Here is a 19,759-nt window from a genome sequence, read left to right as displayed (position 1 = left end):
GTGCATTCTTATACTGAATTGAGCTGAAAATGTTCTTTGATCTGATCTACAGAAGAGAGACAAGGCCTTAGAAATACTCAAATCAATCAACAACCATTCCTTTAGTACTTAAGATGTTCAAGGTCCTGTTACCCACGTTCTGATAACGTCAGGAAAGTCCCATAAGTTGAACATTTGAAATAGTAACACAGGTAGAACTCCATTCTACTACTGAGTCAAATCAGCACATATTTACCAGGCATCCTTTATGTATGTGTACTGGAAATGCCCATCACTATTGAAGGTGGCCTTTCCAGCTGCTACATCTCCCAGCTAAGTCAAAAAATAAATTTACCAGGACTTTGCCTAACCAATCTAGGTAATGAAGTCAACATTCCTCCTTCCTTTTCCTACCCACACTGCCTCACAGAATTTATTCAGGTGCCCTGACTCAGGCCTTCATCTCCCAGAAGGATAGAGGTCAGATACTCTGAGGGGACACATGGGAGGTACCTGAGCAGGCAATTATGAATCACATTTCTAAATAACAATCCATGCACAGGTTTCAAGCTACATGTCAAAACTCTTTTCTTCTTCTTCTCCAACTTGGACCTGCATCTTACCAAGCCTGTCTATTAATTGTCCCAAGACACGTGGGACTCATTTCTGTCTCTGGGCCTTTGCATACCCTTCCTTCTACTTACAATGCCCTTCCCTATTTTTCGTTGTTGTTGTTGTTGTTGTTGCTTGTTTCTTATCTACATCCTAGTTATCCTTTAAGAACCCAGCTCCAACTGCAACTTTCCTGATTCCCTAGCCTAGGGAATTTGGTCCTCTGCCTTTCTCCAGCATGGATATTTCTCTTTTTCACTCAAAGTGTAGCCCATGGACTGGCAGTATCAGCATCATTTGGGTGCTTGATAGAAATGTAACATCTCAGGTACCACTCCAGACCCACTGAATCACAATCTGCCTTTTAATAAGACCTCCAGGTGATCAATATGTACATTAAATTTGAGAAGCACTGTTCTATGTTAGTCATTCAGTCTCATGTTATCTTAGACATCCTTTCTAAGTGGTCTAACAGCTTGTCTCTAGCACCAGGATAGGGCAAGCAAGAGACCTGGGGCTCAAAATTTAAGGAAGCACTCACTCTCAGGTACCTACCCTGCACTTGCAGGACCTTAAGAGTGAATGGCTCTCTAAAGTTTATACCCTAGCACCTTGTTTCCCTCACCCTAGTCCTGGCCCTGTTTATGTTTATTTGTTTCCATCCCATGAACATATTAGTTCCCTCAGAGCCAAGACACACTTTATAGTGATTTATGTCTTTCGAGGAGAACAGCACAGAGCTGAGCATATATTAAGCCCTCAATGAGTACTTGTGGAATTGAAGAAAATTCTCTTTATTAAGGGAAGCAAGTATGCTGACAAACCAGCACCTCACCTGGAGATGCTTAAATTGTACAGAGTAAACAAACACTTGAAAAATAACTAATAAGCATCAGGGAAAGGAGTATTCATTTGACACCAGGGAAATCATGTTAAAAACTATGTAACAAAACAAAGCAACTACCTGTTCAAGAAACCAAATCCAATGAGGGGGAAACTAGGAAAATCTGGAATACTGGGCCAGGCATGAAGGTGCCTCTCTTTGACATAATGGACCAAGCATGCTACTGTCTATGGCTTAGTTTCTCCATCTAGAAAATAGAGAAATAAGACTTCTGACTTCATTATAGAGCTATGAAGAAAGTATATTCAAGGTGATCAAGTGATTTCACTGCCTTTCCTCCTGGCAAAGTGGACATATTTTAAAACTACTAGAAGAGGCCAGAGATAATTGAATGTTGGTGAAGCAGAGGACAGTAATGCTGTCAGAGCCTCAGGGAAGGCAGCTCGGAAGGGCAAGCACTAAGGCTGAGACTAGACTTGAGGCTTAGAGGATCATTAGCACTTCATGGAGTACTACAAATGTTAAGAGTAAGACATGATCTGGCTTTAATATTTGCCTCCTGACCAAAAAGGTTATTTAAGTTACATCCAAACCAGTCTTCCTGCTCAAGTAAAAAAAAATAAGGGAAGGAGTAAACTATGGCTATAATTAACCTGTACCATCTGGAAAGGCATCTTCATTTGCTCCCTCATTAAGGAGTTTATTCATTTGGGGCCAAGCACTAACCCAGTCTGAAGGCACCTTGTCCAAAGCTCAGGTAGCTAATTAGGTAAGGCTCTCAAGATAAGGATACTTACTGATTCATGAGCCCTTATCCAACTCCTAAGACCTACAGTGACTTAATGCTAGCCAATTGCTCCCCAACTAGGATCTCACAAGGCCCCCAGTCATGCCCAGATTTGAAAGACATTAAACCAAAAATAAATGCTAGGCAGAGGGAAAGAGAACATTTTGCAAAGATGAAAAATTATGAGAAGTTGACTGCTACATTTTTTTTAGGTTCAAAAGACTCAGGGACTCACTAACGTATCCCCACAAACAGGTCTCCTGTCCCCCCAAAATATCATAAACTCTATGATCTCTGCATCTGTAGGCAGGCTGCTCATTTTGTCCCTTAAGGCCCTTTCTTTCACCAAACCACATTCTGCCTTACTGCAAAACTCTGGCCAAATCCTTCTGGTCTCTAGTAGGCTCTTTAGACAGACCCCATTTATTGAAGAACAAACATCCTCTACTGCCTTGCTAAGTGTGGTCTACAGCCTAGCACCAAGAGTACCCTGAGAGCTTGTTAAGAAACAGAAAATCGCAGACTCCATCCCAGACCTCCTGAGTCAGAATCTGAATTTTAATAAGATACTGAAATAATTCATATGTACATTAAAGTTTGAGAAGCACTGCTACTACATCCCAGCACTCACATTCACAAATTGCATCTACAGCCATACGCATCTGTACACTTGACTCTTTATTTAACAACTTTACAGAGATCTAACTCACATACCATAAAATTCACCCATTTAAAGTGTGCTATTCTGAGGTTGGGCACGGTGGCTCATGCTTGTAATCCCAGCACTTTGGGAGTCTGAGGCAGAGGATCTCTTGAGGCCAGGAATTTGAGACCAGCCTGGGTAACACAGCGAGAACCCATCTCTACAAAAAATAAATAAATTAGCCAGGCGTGGTGGCATGTGCCTGTAGTCCCAGCTACTTGGGAGGCTAAGGCAGGAGGACTGCTTAAGCCCAGGAGTTTGAGGCTGCAGTGAGCCCTGATCACAGCAATGCACTCCAGTCTGGGTGACAGTGCAAGACCCTGTCTCTAAAAAAATAAATAAAATGTACTATTCTGTACAAAATCTCAGACAAGAGGAATATGTTTTTTCTTTGAGTTCTATTGCACAGCATGGTTAATACTGTTCATAACAGAATATTGTACATTTCAAAATTGCTGAGAGTGAATTTTCAAATGTAGTCACCACAAAAAATGTTAAGTATTTGAGGTGATCGATATGTTACTAGCTTGATTTAATTATTCCACATTGTATTTATGAAATTTTTTTTTTTGAGACAGAGTCTCGCTCTATCACCCCAGCTAGAGTGCAGTGGCGCGATGTCAGCTCACTCAACCTCCGCCTTCCAGGCTCAAGTGATTCCCTCACCTCAGCCTCCTGAGTAGCTAGGATTACAGGCATGAGCCACCACGCCTGGCTAATTTTTGTATTTTTAGTAAAGATAGGGTTTCACCATGTTGGCCAGGCTGGTCTCGAACTTCTGATCTCAAGTGACCTGCCCGCCTCAGCCTCCCAAAGTGCTAGGATTACAGGCATGAGCCACCGAGCCTGGCCATGTATTTATAAATTATAACATCACTCTGTATCCCACAAACTTACACAAACATATAAATTGTCAATTTAAAATTTAAAAAAATTAAGTATACTATTCAGAGATTTTTAGTATATTCACAAAGTTGTGCCACTATCACCACCAAGTTGAGAACATTTTTGTCACCTCAAAATAAAATCATGTGCCAGTTAGCAGTCACTCTCCATGTTCCCTGCAGCCCAAGGCAACCACTAATTTACATTCTGTCTCTATCTATAGATTTGCCTATTCTAGACAGTTCATATAAATGGGATCATAAATATATGGTCTTTTGTGACTGGCTTCTTTTCACTTTGCATAATTCTTTCAAGGTTCATCCACTTTGTAGCATGTACTGTAGTTCATTCGTTTGTATTGCCAAAGAATATTCCATCGTATAAATACCACGTTATTTATTCATTCATCAGCTGATGAACGTTGGCATTGTTTCTACTTTTTGGCTATTATAAATAATGCTACTATGAACATCCATCTTTAAATTTTTGTGTGAATATATGTTTTCATTTCTCTTGAGTGTATACCTAGAAGCAGAATTGCTGGATCATATGGTAAGTCTCTGTTTAACCTTTTGAGGAACTAGCAAACTGTTTTCCACGGCAGCTGTACCATTTTACAGTCCTATCAGCACTGTGTGAGGGTTCCAATTTCTCCATATCCTTCCCAGTACTTATAATCTCTGATTAAAGCATCCAGTGACTATGAAATGGTATCTCAATGTGGTTTTGATTTTCCATTTCCCTGACAGCTAAATGACGTTGGACTTCTTTTCATGTGTTCTTTGGCCATTTGTGTATCTTCTTTGGAGAAAAGTCTATTCATAGCCTTTGTCCATGGTTTTTTTTTTTTTTTTTTTTTAAGAGACAGGGTCTTGCTATAGTGCCCAGGCTGGAGTACAGTGGCTATTCACAGGCATGATCATTGTACATTAGAGCCTCAAATCCCTGGGCTCAAGCAATCCTCCCACCCCAGCCACCCAAGTAGCTGGGACTACCTCCCAAGTAGCTGAGACTACCTCAGCCTCCCAAGTAGCTAGGACTACAGAGGACTACCCTCTGCAGGGGCTAGGATTATATCTCGCTCCCACTTTTCACCCCAAAAAATTGGTTCAGGGCAACAAAATACCCTTCTCAGTGAAGAAAAAAATAATGTACATCCTAATCTGGCACAGGTCTTTACTTGCTATATGTCAATGAATAGGGTACCTCTCTCTATGCCTCAGTTTCCTCATTTATAAAATGAGAGAGTTGGCTTAGACGACTTTCATTATTGCATTTTTTTTTTTTTGAGACGGAGTTTTGCTCTTGTGCAATGGCACAATCTCGGCTCACCGCAACCTCTGCCTCCCAGGTTCAAGCGATTCTCCCACCTCAGCGTCCCGAGTAGTTGAGATTACAGGCATGCACCACCACGCCCAACTAATTTTGTATTTTTAGTAGAGACAGGGTTTCTCCATGTTGGTCAGGCTGGTCTCAAACTGCCGACCTCAGGTGATCCGTCCACCTCAGCCTCCCAAAGTGCTGGGATTACAGGTGTGGGCCACCATACCCAGCCTCATTATTGCATTCTTCAGCTAAAATGCTATAATAATTCAAATAAAATCTGTCTAACTCCAAAGTTCTGGAGTGAGCTATAATACTCTGGCCTTCAAAACTGCTATAGTTTCCCTAGTTACCACAGAATTAAAAGTTAAGATGCCGCCTGTAGTCCCAGCTACTGGGGAGGCTGAGGCAGGGGAATGGCGTGAAACCAGGGGGCGGAGCTTGCAGTGAGCCAAGACTGCGCCACTGCACTCCAGCCTGGGAGACAGAGCAAGACTCCGCCTCAAACAAAAAAAAAGTAAGATGCCTTTAGAGTGGTGAGGTATAACTGGATGCTACCAAATCATGTCAACAATTTTTTTTTTTTTTTTAAGACAGAGTCTTGCTCTGTCGTGTCGCCCAGACTGGAGTGCGATGGCATGATCTCGGTTCACTGCAACCTCCACCTCCTGGGTTGAAGCGATTCTCCTGCCTCAGCCTCCCCAGTAGCTGGGATTACAGGTGCAAGCCATCACGCCTGGCTAATTTTTGTATTTTTACTAGAGACAGGGTTTCATCATGTTGGCCAGGCCAGTCTCAAACTCCTGACATAAGTGATCCACTAACCTCGGCCTTCCAAAGTGCTGGGATTACAGGCGTGAGCCACCGTGCCTGGCTATATCAATAAAAATCTACCAAGGGACTACCATATGCATACATCAAAAATATCTATCACTCAGAGGACGGCCTCCCACCCTGGCTTCAAGTATCTGCTAACTGTAAAGGGCCCTAAACTCTGAAACCCAATCCTTCACCTCTTTGGCTGAGCAACCTAGCATTTCAGACAATTCAGCTGATCCTTTCATACTAACGACTGATCAACTATACAGCTAGAGAATTCTTTTTTTATATTTTTTGTTTGTTTTTGGGTTTTTTGTGTGAGTTTTGTGTGTGTGTGTGTGTTCTGTTTTGTTTTTGAGATGGAGTCTTGCTCTGTCGCCCAGACTGGAGTGCACTGGCGCAATCTTGGCTCACTGCAATGTCTGACTCCCAGGTTTAAGCAATTCTCTGCCTCAGCCTCCAGAGTAGTTGGGATTACAGGTACGTGCCACCATGCCCAGCTAATTTTTTGTATTTTTTTTTCAGTAGAGACAGGGTTTCACCATCTTAGCCAGGCTGGTCTTGAACTCCTGACCTCGTGATCCACCCACCTCAGCCTCCCAAAGTGCTGGGATTACAGGTGTGAGCCACCGTGCCCGGCCGTGTGCATGTGTTTTGAGATGGAGTCTTACTCTGTCACCTAGGTTGGAGTGCAGTGGCACAACCTTGGCCTCCTGGGTTCAAGCGATTCTTCTGCCTTAGCCTCCCAAGTAGCTGGGATTATAGACACGCACCACCACACCCAGCTAATTTTTGTAGTTTTAGTACAGATGGGGTTTTCACCATGTTGGCCAGGCTGGTCTTGAACTCCTGACCTCAAGTGATCTGCCTGCCTGGGCCTCCCAAAGTGTTGGGATTACAGGCATTAGCCACCATGCCTGGCCTGTTTTTGTTTTTTTGAGACAGGGTCTCACTCTGTCGCCCAAGCTGGAGTGCCGTAGTGCGATCACAGATCACTGCAGTGTCGACTTTCCAGGCCCAAGCAATCCTCCCACCTCAGTTTCCTGAGTAGCTGGGACTATAGGCACGTGCCACCACACCCAGCTAATTCTTAAATTTTTTGTAGATAAGGGGTCTCCACATGTTGTCCTGGCTGCTCTTGAACTTCTGGGCTCAAGTGACCCGCTCACCCCAGCCTGCCAAAGTGCTAGGATTACAGGCGTGAACCACCATGCCCAGCCAAGACTTCATTCTTTCACAAAACATTAAAGAGGAATAAGCCCAACCTTTGCCCTTGATGTATTCACAGTCCAAGAAGTAGGGAGAGACAGACTATTAAATATAAAATAATATGATAAGGATAACCTTTGACATATACACAAAATGCTGTGTAAGCCCCAGAGAAAAAGACAGATTAGCTAGCTCATGAACCTGGTAGGTTCAGCACAACCAGGCTAACTGTCTCTATCTGGTGGGGTTCAGATACTGTGGTATTCTGCGTGATTAAGATAACAAGTGAAGTCCAAAGGTTCACAGGCTACCACGTTTGTAGCTCCCCATTCTCCTCTCATTCACATTCTTCCCCAACTCCTCAGCTTTGCCAAGAATTCAAGGCTAATAAGTTGAAGTGGAAACCTCACCTTTCAGGCCACCAAAGTCATAAATCAGCTGGAGATCATGCAGACACTGGATATGGTTAGCCTGACAAGGGTGGCACACTTTGGGCAGTGAAGTGAAAGTAGATGTTGGCTGTAACAGCTGCTACAGCTGCTGCCTGCCCTTTACCCCCACCCCTCATCAGAAAGCACAACCTCCTGGCCAGCTGAGTTGATAAGCTTTTTTTTTTTTTTTTTTTTGGAGACAGTTTCACTCTGTTGCCCAGGCTGGAGTGCAGTGGCGCAATCTCGGGTCACTGCAACCTCTACCTTCCAGGTTCAAGCGATTCTCATGCCTCAGCCTCCCAAGTAGGTGGGGCTACAAGTGCAGCCACCACGCCCGGCTAATTTTTGTACGTTTAGTAAAGATGGGGTTTCACCACGTTGACAAGGCTGGTCTCGAACTTCTGACCTCAAGTTATCCAACTGCCTCGGCCTCTCAAAGTGCTGGGATTACAGGCGTGAGCCACCGCACCTGGCCAAAAACCTTTTTAAATTAAACTTTTCAAATTTGGGAGCAACTAAGTTTGCTTCTTTGGTTCTTCAATTGCTATCCCATCAAATTCCTATTTTTCAGTCTGGCTTCCTCCCTCTCTGGCCCTCCTCTCTCACTCTTTCCTATATGCACTGCAGCTTTCCATATACTCAAACTTTTTACCCATCTTTAAAGATCCAATCTAGGTGTCACCTCCTCCAGAATCTTTCAGAACAGAACTATCCGCTATGAACTCCTAAGGCCTTTACAGCCCATACGGTTCATGTGCTGATCATATCTAAACATCTATAAAATCTCCCTTGAGTTTTTCATTGCCATAGTGCCTTAGTTCAGACTTTATCCCTTGCTCTTTCTCTAACAATTGGAGTGGCCTCCAAAATGATCTCCCCGACTCTAACTTTGCCAGCACAGATTCATGACACAGCAGCAGCCACAGTGATCTTTATTAGACACACACCTGATTGCATCATCCTACTACTTTGACAAACTTTGATGACTTTCTATTGCCTTGGGGTTAAAGTTCAAACTCCTTAGTAGGACACACAAGGGACTTCATAATATGGCCCAACCAGCGACCTTATTTCACCACTCTCCACCAAATGGCTTACATTCCAGCCACATTGAACTATCTATCTCTTTCATCCCTCAGTGCTTTCTTTGGCTGCTGCCGTCTTTTCTCTCTAGAATTCTCTACTCACCTTCACTCCTTCACTGCCCAATTCCTTTTTTTTTTTTTTGAGACAGGTCTTACTTTGTCACTCAGGTTGTAGCGCAGTGGCTTGATTATAGCTCACTGCAGTCTCAACCTTCTGGGCTCAAGGGATCCTCCTGCCTCAGCCTCCTGAGTAGCTAGGACTATAGGCACATGCCACCATGCCTGGGTAATTTTTGTTATTTTCTGTAGAGATGAGGTCTCTACAAACTTCTGGGCTCAAGTGATCCTCCGGCGCTGGCCTCCCAAAGTGCTCGGATTACAGGTGTGAGCCACCATGCCTAGCCATATCATCCATTTTAAGTAAGAAATTCAATTATTGTTAGTATATTTAAAATAAGATGCAACCAGCCAGGCACGGTGGCTCAAGCCTGTAATCTTAACACTTTGGGAGGCCAGGCAGGCGGGTCATCTGAGGTCAGGAGGTTGAGACCACATGGGCAACATGGTGAAACCCTGTCTCTACTAAAAATACAAGTTAGCCAGGTGTGGTGGCGCATGCCTGTAATCCCAGCTACTAGGGAGGCTGAGGCAGGAGAATTGCTGGAACCCAGGAAGTGGAGGTTGCAGCAAGCCGAGATCATGCAATTGCACTCCAGCCTGGGTGACAGAGCGATACTGTCTCAAAAAAAAAAAAAAAAAAAAAAAAAAAAAAAAAAAAAAGAGCCAGAGCACCTGTAATCCCAGCTACTTAGGAGGCTGAAGCAGGAGAACCACTTGAACCCGGGAGGCAGAGGCTGCAGTGAGCTGAGACCGCACCACTGCACTCCAGCCTGGGTAACAGAGGGAGACTCTTGTCTCCAAAAACATAATAATAATAAATAAAATAAGATGCAACCATCTTATTTTAAATCATTTCCATCACTCTAAAAAAAAAAAAAAAAAAACCTCATGCTCATTTACTAACTCCTCATTCCCATCCCCAAGCCCTGGTAACCATTAATTTCTTTTATACTGCTATATATTTGCCTTTTCTGGACCTTTCATACAAATGAATTCATTCAGCAGCTGAATGTGACAGCATATGCCTGTAAACCCAGCTACTCTGTGGAGGGTGACAGGGGAAAATCCTGTGAGTCAGGAGTTACAGACCAGCCTGGGCAACACGGCAAGACCTTATCTCAAAAATAAATAAATAAATTCATTCATTGAGTATGTGATCTTTTGTGACTGTCTTCTTTCACTCATCAAAATGTTTTCAAGGATCACCCATCACCCATGTTATAGCACTTATCAGGAGTTCACTCCTTTTTTTACTAAATAATATTCCATTGCATAGGCAGACACATTTTATTTATCCTTTCATCAGATGATAGACATTTAGGTTATTTCTACTTGGGGCTATTATGAGTAATGTTCCTATCAATATTTGTGTATAAGTTTCTGTGCGGATTTTTCTTTTCTTTTTTCTTTTTTTTTTAAGGCAGAGTCTTACTCTGTTACCCAGGCTGGAGTGCAGTGGCACAAACATAACTCACTGCAGCTTCGACCTCCTGGGCTCAAGTGATACTCCCACCTCAGCCTCCCGAGTAGCAGGGACTACAGAAACGAGCCACCATGTCTGGCTATTTTTTATTTTCAGGGAAGATGGGGTTTCTCTATGTTGCCCAAGCTGGTCTTGAACTCCCGGGTTCAAGCGATCCACCCTCCTCAGCCTCCCAAAGTGCTGGGATTACAGGTGTAAGCTACTGGGCCTGGCCTTTTGCCCATTTTTTACTAGGTTATTTTTTTTTATTATTGATGAGTTGTAAAAGCTCTTTATATCTTCTATAGACAAATACCTTATTAATATATGATTTGCAAACAGTTTTTCCCATTTAGCCATCCTAGTGGATCTGAAATGGTTAAAGGATCATTTGAGTCGTATTCTTCTTTGTATTTCAGAGAACTAGCTCATAATCTGGTATACTGTATGTGTTCAATAAATGACAGACAGATGTTAAATAATATTAACTGCTTTGGAAACAAGGATAAATGACTTACTTGTTCAGCATCCCCTTCACACTTCACACTTAGTACTAGACACAAAGCAAATGCTTGGGAAATACTCAGACACTGAGTAGTTCTCTCTGAATTCTCTCTTGAACAAACAGTGGGGATGATATTGCAGAAGAATCCAGAGGAACTGGGAAAGCCATCTGATACAGCCAATGGCTACTAAGTTTAAAAGTGACTCCTTTTGACACAGTGGCCATGTGAAAAAAATTAAAAATCTTAAAAATAAATAAATAAAAGTGAATCTTGGCCAGACATGTTGGCTCATGCCTGTAATCTCAACACTTTGGGAGCCCGAGGCAGGAGGATCACTTGAGGCCAGGAGTTGGGAGACCCACCTGGGTAACATAGCAAGACTCCATCTCCACAAAAAATTAAAAAATTAGCCAAGTGTGGTGGCACACACCTGTAGTCCCAGCTACTCAGGAGGCTGAGGCAGGAGGATCACTTGAGCCCAGGAGGTTCAGACTGCAGTGAGCCATGACCACACCACTGCACTCCAGCCTGGGTGACAGAACAAGACCCTGTCTCAAAAAAAAAAAAAACAACAAAAAAGTGACTCTTCCTTGTAAGAGAAATACTAACATAATCTTACTTGATCTTTAATAGCCAGCAGTAAATACTTTCCAAACTTAACACAGCATACAGCTAGGACTGAAGGAAGATTTAGGGAGAAGGGAAAACCAAAGTTCATGGCTGGTAGTACCAGAAGGCCTAGATCAGTGGGGTAAGAAATATATCTACTATCTTTTCCTTCCTTCCTATTACTCAGTCTACAAACTTAATCCAGGTCCTTCAACCTCATGTACTTCTCAAGTCACTGTGTCACCCAAGTTCAAATCTTCTGGTGTCCTAATGCTGCCTGTGAAAGTAAGAACTCCTTAGTAGACTACACAATGCCCTCCACAGGAGCACGGACAGTGAGCTCTTGGGACCACACAAGGTCATGACCTGACCCCTAGCTGTCTTTCCAGTTTTACCTTCCTCTGCTCCCAGCTCCTTTGGGACTTAACATATGCTCTCCTGCAGTATATATAATACACCAGAAATTATGTGCATTTTAGAATTAGATAAATTTGGAAGCCCTACTTGCCTGGATTAAGGCAAATTTTTCCTGCCCCTTAGTCCCTCCTCCATTTCTGCCCCAAGAATGATCTTTCTATAATGCACATCTGATCCATGTCATTCACCTAAGTTCCTCTTTTTTTTTGAGACGGAGTCTCGCTCTGTTGCCCAGGCAGGAGTGCAGTGGCACAATCTCGGCTCACTGCAACCTCCACCTCCTAGCTTTAAGTGATTCTCCTGCCTCAGTCTCCCGAGTGGCTGGGATTACAGGTGCATGCCACCACGCCTGGCTAATTTTTTGTATTTTTAGTAGAGACGGGGTTTCATCATGTTGCCCAAGCTGGTCTCGAACTCCTGACCTCAAGTGATCCTCCCACCTCAGCCTCCCAAAGTGCTGGGATTACAGACATGAGTTACCGTGCCCAGCCAACCTAAGTTCTTAAAGCTCTTCTACAGCTAATCATCAGCTATGGATAAAAATCCAAACTCCTCAGCACAGCATATAAGGCCTTATGTGTCATCACATCTGCCTCCCTTTCCAGTCTCCCTATTTTATCATTACTCCCCACCTTCTACTCTGAGGTTCCAGTAATACTAAACTGCATACAGTTCCCTGAAGGTGGCATTCTCTTTCTCACCTCCCACCTTGCACATGCTGCTCCTCCTGCCTAGAGGGCTCTTCTATTCTTTCTTTAGCTGGTTAATTTCTAGTCACTTTCACACTCAGCTATGGTATCACTTCTAGGGAGTCTTTTCTGATCCCTTGCCTGCCATTTTTGGTGCTCCCTGAAATCTCTGCTTCTTCATATTATAGCAATTATTACATCTGTTTACTAACTTTTCCACTACACCATGAGCAACCTGAGAGCAAGGCCTATGTCTTTGTTATCTTTCACATCTAATGCAGTACCTTGGTAAATTTACAGTATGTGACCAATCAATAAACAAGTGAACAGGATTCTCCCAACATACACGAGGCTGGCGTAACAAATGCCTTTATTATTTTAAAGCTGACAGCATTACCTTATTGACTTGTCACAGATAACAGCTGCATGGCAGAGCTAGGATAAAAAGTCAGATCTTCAGAGTCCCAGAACAACGTCCAAACCTCTCCCTGAGCTATAAGCTCGTATTTCCAACTGCCTAATTAACATGGCACCTAATGGTACCATGGTGATGCCATTTACTCAAGTCAAAGCAAAAAATTCAAAAAAATATAAAAGCAAGCTTGATTATTTTCTTTCCCTTACATCACATATCCAATCCACCAGCAAGTCCTGTAGGCTCTATTTCAAAACATATTCTAAATTTATCCACTTTTGTCCATCGTCTCTGCTATCCCTGCTATGGTCTGAATGTTTGTGTTCCCCAAAATTCGTATGTTGAAACCTAAACTCCAATGCAATAGTATTAAGAAGAGGTGGAGGGAACCTTTAGGAGGTGATTAGGTCGTGAAGGTGGAGACCTCATGAATGGGATTAGTGCCCTTACAAAAGTGGCTTTAGGGAGGCTGTGTGTCCCTTCTGCCATGTGAGGACACAGCAACAAGGAGCTCCCTTTGAAGCACAGAGCCTTTGCCAGACATCATATCTGCTAGAACTTTGACTTTAGACTTCCCAGCCTCCAGAACTGTGAGAAATATATATATATGCGTGTGTGTGTGTACATATATATATATCTATATATATATATACAGATATATAGATTCTTTTTTTTTGGAGACAGAGTCTCGCTGGAGTGCAGTGGCACGATCTTGGCTCACTGCAACCTCCGCCTCCCAGGTTCAAGCGATTCTCCTGCCTCAGCCTCCAGAGTAGCCGGGATTACCGGCACCTGCCACCATGCCCAGCTAATTTTTTATATTTTTAGTAGAAACGGGGTTTCACCATGTTGGCCTGGCTAGTCTCAAACTCCTAGTCTCAAGTAATCCGCCCGCCTCAGCCTCCCAAAGTCCTGGGATTACAGGCGTGAGCCACTGTGCCCGGCTAAATTTCTGTTGTTTATAAATTACCCAGTCTAAGGTATTTTACTATAGCAGCCCAAAAGGACTAAAACACCCCCCACCGAATCCAAAACACTATCATCTCCCATCTGGACTATTACCATAACCTCCTAACCCTCTCACTGAGTCACCTCCTACAATCCATTCTTCTCAAAGCAGCCAGAAAGATCTTTTAAAAAATGAAAATCAGCTCACATCACTCCCATTTTGAAACCCAATCAAAATCTTTTCATTGCCGGGCATGGTGGTTCACGCCTGTAATCCCAGCACTTTGGGAGGTCGAGGCAGATGGATTATTAGGTCAGGAGATTGAGACCATCCTGGCTAACATGGTGAAACCCCGTCTCTAATAAAAAATACAAAAAAATAGCCGGGCGTGGTGGCAGGCGCCTGTAGTCCCAGCTACTCGGGAGGCTGAGGCAGGAGAATGGCACGAACCCAGGAGGCGGAGCTTGCAGCGAGCCAAGATCGCGCTACTGCACTCCAGCCTGGGCAACAGAGCAAGACTCCGTCTCAAAAAAAAAAAAAAAATTCTCATTACACGCTCAATAAAATTCAACATGTATCACAGCAGCTACAAGGCCTTATAAATCTGACCTTGCCAGACTCCCTGACCTCATACAGAACCATTTTTCCTTTGCTAATTATGATCTGTCACACTGGCTTTCTTTTTGGTCCCAGGACATGCCTTGCTCATTCCCATTAATTTGTACTTGCTTCTCCCTCCACTTGAAACATATCTGCTTCCAAATCTCGAAATTGCTAGGTCTTCACCATTCAGGTCTTGGTTCAAATAGCATTTCCTCAGAGGCTTTCCATAATCACCCTATTTAAAGTAGCCTTTCTCTTCTAGTCATCTTTATCACATTACATTACTTTTCTCAAAGCATTTGTCACCATCTGGAGTTATCCTGTTTATTTGTTATCTACTTTACCACATTAGAAACTAAACCTAATATGAGCAAGGACCTCAGTTGTCTTGTTCACTGCTGAATTACTGGGACCTAGAAAAATGTTTGACACTGAAGTCACAAGTATTTGAAGAAGGAAATAATGAATAATTAATACAGACCACAAACTTAATAAATGTTTACTGAATACATGAGTGAACGAATTAGGGAGAGAAATAAAGGGCAAAACATAAATAAGTGAAAGCACTGCTATTTAACATTTTTATCGCTGCTCACTTCTCTCTACCCTATTGTCTTTGCTCAAGCTCAGGTCCCCATCATCTCGCTCCTAAACTACTGCAATATCTCCTAACTGATTTATTCTCCTTTTTCCAACCTGATCCTTCCAAAAGTAACTTCCAAACTTCAATTAGACTTGGTCATTCTGAGACAGAGATCTAAACACATTACTCCTCTGCTCAAGACTCTTCAGTGGCTCTCTACAGCCCAGGCTTTTTAGCACAGTCACTCACTGCTATCCCCTTATGTTTAACCTAAATTCCAGTCATACAGAACTTCGTACAGTTCCCAGAATATTCCACGCTGTTTAACGTCTCCAAGCCTTGCATATCTTTTCATTTTGCTGGACCACTCACTCTTCCTTACCTCACTGATTTTGACTACCTATTGAACTCAACTTAATCCTCAAGAACAAACTCAAAACATCTTCTCCATTAAGTCTTTAAGGATTCCCGAAGCAGAGTTAATCACTCCCTCTTTTGTGTCATCACAGTACTTAACACATGCTGACACTATACTACAACCATCTGTTCCCATGTCTGGTTTACCTCACAGGACTATTAATCTCGTGAGAGCAGGAGCCACATTTTCATCTTTGTGTCCCCAGCACAGTATCTAGCATATATCAGAACTCAATAATTGGTGACTGAAGGAATGAATAAATGTATCCAAACTCCTCAGCCTGGCATTCAAAAGTCAACCTCATGTTGGCCCCAACCTACCTTTTTTAATTTAGCTCTTACTCTTCTCTTACTTGCTAATCACAAATACATCCTCATTTCTCAACATTGACCTTGGGTGTTCATTCCTAATGCTCTAATGAAATTCAAATCATCCATGAAGGCCGAACTCAAATGGCTCCCTCTCCAAGAAGTCTTCCCTAGCCATATCCATGAGAGGGTACTTCCCCTACAGTACTCTGTTTTTTTCTACCGGAAAAAAAATTTAGTACTTCTTATTTTAGAATTATGGCCACTATCTTTCCAACTGGACTACATGTCTTATTTTTCTAACTAGACTGTAAATTCCCTGAATGCAAGAAACATGGTTTTCTCTCAACCCAAATCCCTAACATAGTGACTTGCACAAAGCATGCAGTTATCAGTAAATATATCATTAGTGAGGAATCATATGCTCAAGGATTAGAGATTTCATGTCTTTATTCCTTTATACATATGCTTTTACCTTGGCCTAAAGTGGCCTCCTATCCACATGATAAACTTTTAAGAATCAGCCTAAATGCCATACCCTATCGGAAGTCTTCTTTAATGCTCCCAAATAGACTTAAGCACTCCTTCTTCTGTACACTTGTGGTATCTTGTACGTAATTTATAACTCCACTCCTCATACTATATTGTCATTATCACTTGATGGGTTCCTCTCCCAACTAGACCATAACTTCTTTAGAGCAGAGATAGTCTCTTTGTCCATTTATTAATTCCCAAGACTAAAAAGAGTACCTGGCATAATTAAGTGCACAATAAATACATAGTGACTTTTGAAAATAATGAATCCATGTCATAGTGTATACCAGCAATAGTGTACACTATAACATGAAGACATGAGGTTGTATCACCATGTTCAAATCCCACCTCCACTTACAAGCTGTGTGACCCTGAATAAATTACTTTTCTGTGTCTCAGTTTTTCTCATCTGGAAAATTAAGATAACAGTATTAAAATAGAATTAGCTTTTCCTCTTCCAGTAAGCAGCCTAAGATGATCTGTGAAAATGGTTGGCTATTAACTTGACCCAGAACACCCCACAAAATCATGCAAATCAAGATATTAAAATCTTCATATTCACTTTAAGAGTCAAGAAACTGCCCAGGCCATAGGGGTGGAGGGAAGTTGCGGGGGCAGTGCAAATCCAAAAAGCCACAAAGTATCTGAAAGATGTCACTTTATAGAAGCCATGTAAGCCATTCCATTGTTCCAACTGTGGAGTCAGTAAGTGTGCCTAAGCCAAACAGTGAGGCTGGGCACAGGGTTGGTGGACCGAAAAGACTGAATTTTTGCTGCACATGCTTAAAAATGCAGAGTAATGCTGAACTTAACAGTTTAGATGAGCCAGGGGCAGTGGCTCACACCTGTAATCCCAGCACTTTGGGAGTCCAAGGTGGGCAGATCACCTGAGATCAGGAGTTCGAGATCAGCCTGGCTAATATGGTGAAACTCCATCTCTACAAAAATACAAAAATTAGCCGGGCATGATGGCGGGTGCCTGTAATCCCAGCTACTGGGGAGGCTGAGGTGGGAGAATCGCTTGAACTCGGGAGGCAAAGGTTGCAGTGAGCCGAGATCACACCATTGCACTCCAGCCTGGGCGACAGAGCGAGACTCCGTCTCAAAGAAAAAAAAAAGGGTTTAGATGTATTAATAGATTATCTGGTCATCAAACATATCCAGGTGCATGAAGCAGCCAAGATGCACTGCCATATTTACAGAGCTCAAAACCAAATTAACCTATACATGAGCTCCCCTGCCACACTGAGATGATCCTACCAAAAAGGAAAAAATTGTTCCTTAACCAGAAGAGGTGGTTGCACAGAAGAAAAAGATCCCAGAAGAAATGGATGAAACAAAAACTTATGGTAGGAGAATAAATTTAGGATAAAATAAATTCAAATAAAAGGTTTCTTAGAAGAATTAAGGCCGGGAGCAGTGACTTACGCCTGTAATCCCAGCACTTTGGGAGACCGAAGCAGGCGGATCACCTGAGATCGGGAGTTCGAGACCAGCCTGACCAACATGGAGAAACCATGTCTCTACTAAAAATGCAAAATTAGCCAGGCGTGGGGGCGCATGCCTGTAATCCCAGCTACTCAGGAGGCTGAGGCAGAAGAATCGCTTGAACCCAGGAGGCGGAGGTTATGGTGAGCAGAGATCTACCACTGCACTCCAGCCTGGGCAACAAGAGCGAAACTCTGTCTCAAAAAAAAAAAAAAAAAAAAAAAAAAAAAAATTCAGAGATTACACACGTAAAATGCTTACTTTACTGCCTGGCACATAGTACGCACTAAAAAAGTTAGCTATTCCTGTTACTAAAATAGGAGAAAAGACTTTTCGCAGGGCACTAAATGACAAGCTCAGAGGTAGTTAGGCTCAATCCTATGGGCAACAGGGAGTAAAATGTTGAGGCTTCTAAGTAACAGAATGCATTGAGTTATTGATAACACTCTGTGAAAGGAGGACAAAATGAACAGAAATCTTGGCAGGGATTGTGCTCTCTGCTTCCTCTTTCCCCAGTCTCTCCCTAGCTGCCCAGGGCCAAAAGCCCCATGGCCATGATCCAGCATCCTCTTGGGAAAGCTGCACTTTAGAGGGAACTTATGAGTTTATTTTACCTACAGATTTTTCTCTGAGGAGTAGAGGTTACAAATGACTTCAAGGGAAAACACAAAGAAGTAACATGGAGATGAGGAATGACACAAGATGGATTATATTGGGTTGCCTTCCATGGAGTAAGATTTCAGACCAAATAAAGCCAGGAGTACTGGGCCTACATCCCCCAGAGGCATTCTCTGGCAGTGTTTGTGCCATGGCAAGTCAGAGATGCAAAGAAGCAGAATCTGGGAAAAGGTACGATGAGGACTAAAAAGTTGAAGCAATACAGAAATAAGAATCTAATCCAATCTGAAGGACACTCCAATAGAGGCATTCAAAGAAGGAATAGGCTGACCATGGAACGATTAGTTCGCTATCATTAGAGGAGTTCACATACACACTGGTGTCCATTTTCTGGGGATGTTCAACATGGGCGGATGGACTAGATTTAAGATTCATTTTCAAATACAAAAATTAGCTGGGCATGGTGGCAGCGTCTGTAATCCCAGCTACTCCAGAAGCTGAGGCAGGAGAATCACCTGAACCCAGGAGGCGGAGGTTGCAGTGAGCCAAGGTCGCACTCCAGCCTGGGCAAACAGAGCAAGATTCTGTCTCAAAAAAATAAAAAATAAAAATTCAAGTTCAATAAATATTTAAATAACTACTCCATGCTAGCCACTGTGCAAGATTAGGTGCTGAAAATACAGAGATGAAAAAATGATAAGGTGCAGTCCCCTCAAGGAGTTCCCTGCCTAATGGAAAAGACAATACAACATGGTAAGTGCTGACGGAAATCTGTACAGGGTGCTACGGGAGCAGAAAGCAGTGCCGATGACTCACTGATAAGGAACAATTTGGCATTAATTTAAATGAATCCAATGAAAATATTTCATAGGAAGTTTATAAACAAATACTGATAGGGGCTATTGTATTATTTCCAGAACAGATAGTAGGCATGCCAGTCAACCTTTGCAATTTAGTCAACATTCCCTTTATCCTTAACAGAATCCGCATCTACAAGCATTCTCATTTACTCAATAAATATATGGATATGGGCTATGTGCCAAGCACTGAGCAAGGCACTGAGGAATGTACAAAGATGAGAAAAATAGTCCCTGCATTCAAAGCATTAAAATATTCCTCCTCTTCATCTTCATCTTTCCTTCCTCTCTCTCCTAACCCCTTTACTGACCGAATGACATCTTAAATTCCTTCTGGAAGTAGATGTGTTATTAAGTCATAATAAAAAAGTGACCTGAAAAAGGCCGGGCGCAGTGGCTCACGCCTGTAATCTCAGCACTTTGGGAGGCCGAGGCGGGTGGATCACAAGGTCAGGAGATCGAGACCATCCTGGCTAACACGGTGAAACCCCGTCTCTACTAAAAAT

General features: G+C 42.7%; 1 protein-coding gene across 2 annotated transcripts in view; it reads right to left on the bottom strand.

Moving 5' to 3' along the window:
* Positions 1-19,759, bottom strand: part of RNF121 (ring finger protein 121) — a 68,273-nt gene that overhangs the window by 40,916 nt on the left and 7,598 nt on the right. The window lies entirely within an intron of this gene.

The sequence above is a fragment of the Pan troglodytes genome, chromosome 9 (assembly GCF_028858775.2).
Source record: "Pan troglodytes isolate AG18354 chromosome 9, NHGRI_mPanTro3-v2.0_pri, whole genome shotgun sequence".
Taxonomy (NCBI): Eukaryota; Metazoa; Chordata; class Mammalia; order Primates; family Hominidae; genus Pan; species Pan troglodytes.
The sequence above is the reverse complement of the archived record's forward strand: the minus strand, read 5'-3'. Positions and strand labels throughout refer to the sequence as shown.